Source organism: Pinus tabuliformis, chromosome 7 (genome assembly GCF_031772625.1).
Source record: "Pinus tabuliformis cultivar Carrire ecotype Pingquan chromosome 7, CPIR1, whole genome shotgun sequence".
NCBI classification, from domain to species: domain Eukaryota; kingdom Viridiplantae; phylum Streptophyta; class Pinopsida; order Pinales; family Pinaceae; genus Pinus; species Pinus tabuliformis.
In genome coordinates, this window is record NC_142293.1 from 2,072,017,189 (window position 1) to 2,072,022,303 (window position 5,115).

Consider the following 5,115-nt stretch of genomic DNA (forward strand, 5'->3'; position numbering starts at 1 on the left):
AATATAATAATTATAAATGGGGTACTCTAACTTATAACCGAAAGGCCTTTTTCACTTATAGATGAAATGACCTTTTTTCATGACCATTTTTCTGGTTTTAAAAACTTGAGTTTAAATTGTTTATTCTGTAAAATTCGAGTGCCTGGGTTTTCTAGGGTGTTGAATCCATTTATGCATTCAAAAAAGTATTTTAAATAACAAAAACTCTTGAAATTGTATTGCAGATTTTGGTGAAATTTACACAATGAAATGGATATTGTTAATCATTTAACCATGAAATTCAATATATATATAAATATATTTATATATATATATATATATATAGATATATATATATTAAAGAAGTGGTTAGAAAGTTTCTATTAAAGAGGAAAAATTTGGAGTACGGGCTAGAACCCTTACATAATTCATCTAGCTACATCAAAACTATAGATTCTAAGGTCGAGATCACATGCCGTCTAAGCTTATGACATATTTTACCTATAATTCTAAAATGATGTCTACTAAATATAAGTTATATCTGCATTACATTGTAGACAAAATTTAATAACACGATGCTAAGCATCAAAACAGGCTAACCTGGGTGGCCAGGAGCTTGGGCTGACCTTCCTCGCTTCTTCACTAACTCTTCCTCTGTCTTGGGGGTCCTATGGAGAAATAGCAACCCGACATTGTACAATTCCTCCATCTTTTTGAGCTTGCAATGAATTGTTGTTATCTCCATCCTTAATTCATGTTGAAGTTGAATTTTATCTTGCATGAGCTCAAGTGTCAAGTTGAAAATCAATTGCAAATAATTACGCGCCTTCTCCTATACCTCCTGCCTCGAATTATGCCCAAGTTGCATGCTCTCCATCACGGAAAGGACTCTATCCAAAATTGAATCAATATCCATAGAGTCAAGATCACAGGAAGAACCCCCACCATCTATGACATATATATTTGGTGACAACACTAGCTTATAGAGACAGACTGAGATATGGCTAGAGAGGGTTAGAACTTATTGTAACAACCATGGGTTAAATTTCCATGTAAATAAATAATGTATGGACATTATAAAAGAAAAAAAACAAAAACCAAGGTCACGGGACATGTATTCCAAGCAGAATGAGGGGGAAAAACATTACATTGAGATCCACTTATGATTAATTATTTATTGGCTATGGAAATTGGAATTAGCAAGAGGCAAATGAAATAATGACATTATTTATTACAAGCTAGCAAGGACATGAGACACAAATGCAAAAATAAATAAAGGAAAATGAAGAAATGCCACTTCATCAAGTGGGGAAGAGGAAGAGACAAGAAAATGATAAAAAATAGTAAGAGAATATGCATGCAAGGGAAAATGAAGAAAAATAAAAAGAAAAGAAACTTGGAGAGAGAACATTCTAGCATTCTTTTTGGGAAAAGAAAGGAAAAGAAGGAGAGAACACTAGAGAACTTGGAGCACAAGGAAGACAAGCAACACACAAGCAAGAGACAAACAAAGGAAGCAAGTAGTGCAAGAGGAATTCATGTGGCAACCAAGAAGGAGGTTGGAACAACAACAATCAAGGCATAAAATAACCAAGGAGTAGCAATGTGCATATTTGATTATCTTGTTAGGATTTGAATGCATGGTTCATGCATTGGTTTGCTGGTCATTTTTGTTGTCATTGGCATGGATATTTGCTTGGATTGACAGTCATGTACAACCTTGCCTTATGCCATTTCCTGGATAACCATGATGTAGTGGGTTCCCTGTTTTTCTGAGCTTTGGATGCTAATAGATTTAGGACCTTGGTTGAGGTGGTCTCTGGCAAATCCCAAGGATTGAGAGTGGAGATGGTTTCATTTAGTTACATTACCATGGGTAAATTTCTATTCAGATCATTCCTCCCCCTTAGGAAGCAATGGTCCCCATTGCGTGAAGTTCCCTCTGGAGAAGCCTTTGTTGAAGATGAGTTGTGGATGACCAAGTGTTGTTGAAGACAAGGGTTTTGCGTGGTTGACCCATAACCAAGGGTTTGTGGGTGACCCATAATCGAGGGTTTGTGGATGACCCATAACCATGATGCACGAAGATCCAAGGATAGAGATACCTTGTAATGCTTGCGAGCCAACTGTGATATTGACAACATGTGAAAAATAAATGGATTTCAAGGACAAGGGTTTTGTGTGGTTGACCCATAACCATGATGAATGAAGATCCGAGGATAGAGATTTTCCGTAATGTTTGTGAGCTAATTGTGATGTGGACAATGTGTGGCCGAGAAAATGGACTTTGTTGGAAAAGGGTTTTGTGTGGTTGAACCATAACCTTGGGTTTGTGGGTGACCCATAACCATGATGAATGAGGGTCTGAGGATAGAGGTATCTTGTAATGCTTGTGTTCCAAATATGAGGGTGACAGTGCATGGCCTAAAAATGTACCTCGAGGTAGTACACTTACTGGTTGTCCTTGTAGAAATATGACAACTTATCTGGTGGCTTATCTTTGTAAATCCTCACCATCTAATGAGAAGTTGTAAAGACTTCCTTCAAGTGCTCAAGTTTCACATTTTTGATTCCCATTGTTGCACTTCGATATAACCACCATGACATTACCTTGGCATCGTTAGGGGTCGTTTGTCGCAGCCAGAAATATGCTTCAAGATAGTAAGCAAAGATAGACTTACCACCATAGGTACCCCTAGCTACTAGAAAAACATAATACAAAGCTCCAACATACAATATTATTCTAGAAACACTATGTCGTGAAACAATATTTTCTTTACCTTGAGTAAGCAAGTAAGAAATCCATAATGCAAAACTTTCTCCTTATCATCAACCAATTTACCAAAAATGCACAAGAAAAATAAGTTGTTGGAAATGTGGCTCCAATTAACATGAAAAAAATAGTTGTAATGACAAATTCATGATAAATATAGAGACACCTAATTGGCGAAAATTGTAACCAATAATTTTCCATATAGACACCAATGTTGAGAAGCAGAAGCTAAAATAACACACTAACAAATCTTCGTCTTGTTGGAGAAGACGCTGATTTTTCATGTTGCAACTGAGGAGATGCCAATTTATCAAGTTCCAACTAAGGTATCATGTCTGAAGTTCTTCGATGGGGATCAGAGTTAGCTTGTGTTTGAAGCCATGGCATTTTTTTCGACCGTAAATGCTTGAGAATTGTATATACCCAAAAGACCTGCAATGATGGCTTGGTGTAAGATAACTCCTGTTGGTATAATTCCCGTATGAACGACTACTCCATAGGTGTGGAATAGTTAAATAATTTGTCATCCGAGTCGTATGACAACTTGATGCATTTTTGTGTGGGTACTGCATTATTATCATTTCTTCGATTACCTCCATGTCGGGCATAATCTTCCTGGTGATTCGAACAATGGTGTACTCAACCATATTTATGTTAAGGGCCTTCATGCTAGGAACCATGTTGGAGCAACGTTTTCTAATTCTCTACATATCTAGGAATCACAAAAACAGAATATGATCAGCCCAATTGAACATACCCAACATCTCGTATCCTTCTTTCACCATAGTTCTCAGCTCACGTGCTTCCTTATCATTGTCCGAGAAGTTATAACTTCGTCCAAAAATGGATCCCATTACATTATTGAGGGAACCCCATTCAAAAATCTTATGCATCCGCACGGTTCCTTTAATGGCCGACATGGAATAATTGATGTCATGAACTATGGAGTTTGTTATAATTTGGCTCTGCCCCTCAAATTAGATTATCTTCTTAGGAATGAGCAGATGCATGGCCGCTATTATTCGAAGATGACACTAGAATTCATCGTAGGGGAAAAGATGACGGTGCGGTCAAACATGAGATGATATGTTGACTCTTTCACGGGTCGGCTGATGAAGCACGAGCTGTTCATAATTTCTCTGGCCACATATGGGTGGCTACTTATCACGTGCTTCCCACACTCAATGCCATGAGCCATCAACTGCCAAATGAGCCTTCCAATTTCACAAGATTTATGTGCACCACTTGACTACCCATCACCATCAGATAACCCATGAGAGGCCACCCTCTAGGGCTTCATACCCTGCATGATATGCGTATCAAGCGACCCCAAGCAGGGCCACTGATCAATAACCAAGTGAACATGGATGCAAGTAACACACAGGTTATAAAGAACATGAATGTTGTCATTGAGGCAAGGGTTGAACCTCTCTAATCATAATGTGGTTGCATGCATAGCCGGGTCGTAGTGACTAAGAGGCTGACCGTCCACCAAATTTGACTTCTCGAATCCATTCCTGACCTAGACTGAGAATGCCAATGGTTGAGGTTGGGGATCATTTATAAAGGCCTTCAGTTTATGAGACCCTAGTCACATGGGCCGCTTATGGATAGTCTCATTCTGACAACTCGTATTTCCCAGAGCTAAGCCTAAGTCACCAGGTGGGCTCATTCCATATGAAGAACAACTAAGCCTTGAGGGTGGCGTTGGTTTTTTGGGTAACCAATCGGTCTTCATCTTGGTGGGACACAAATAGCATACCCTATTGTTGTGTTGCAGAAAATGGCCCACAAGCCACGACTGTAGCCAAATGAAATAGAAAATATAGGTGACAACATTGTGATTCTTCGCTACTAGGAGGCCATGGCTCCTGTTGACTTGAGGGTGGATGTAGTTTCCTAAGGATTCCATGTATGGTTATGTTTTGGTTTATCCCATGAAATCCTAAATCCAGGCTTGGAATATGGCGTCGGGGTGATTGGGTTGGAAGAGAGAATTGGTTCAACCCTAATCTATGGTCGGATGGTACATGGAAGTCCTTGACTTGGTTGGTATTATGCATATCTTATTATGTGTTATTCTTTAATGAGATTAATGAGTACAAGTTTTGATTTAATGTGTTGATTACATGACTAGTTTTCATGGATTCATACTAGTTAAATGTTGGTTACATGCACGATATATTTATTATATGATGTGCTCCTATTAGTGATATGTTTCATGGCTTGATAGGATATTGGATAATTTATGTGAATGCATGAACTAATATGTGTTTATTCCAGCTAGTATGAGAGGGAAACAAACCTTCTTGGTGAACATCTGATAAAATTTACGAAACAATGAACAACTATGTATGCATGCC

The 5,115-nt window shown here is 38.3% G+C and overlaps 1 pseudogene; it reads right to left on the reverse strand.

The window, feature by feature from the left end:
* Nucleotides 1–2,496: 2,496 nt before the first annotated feature.
* Nucleotides 2,497–3,432, reverse strand: LOC149256825 (uncharacterized; annotated as a pseudogene).
* Between the last annotated feature and the right edge of the window lie 1,683 nt (nt 3,433–5,115).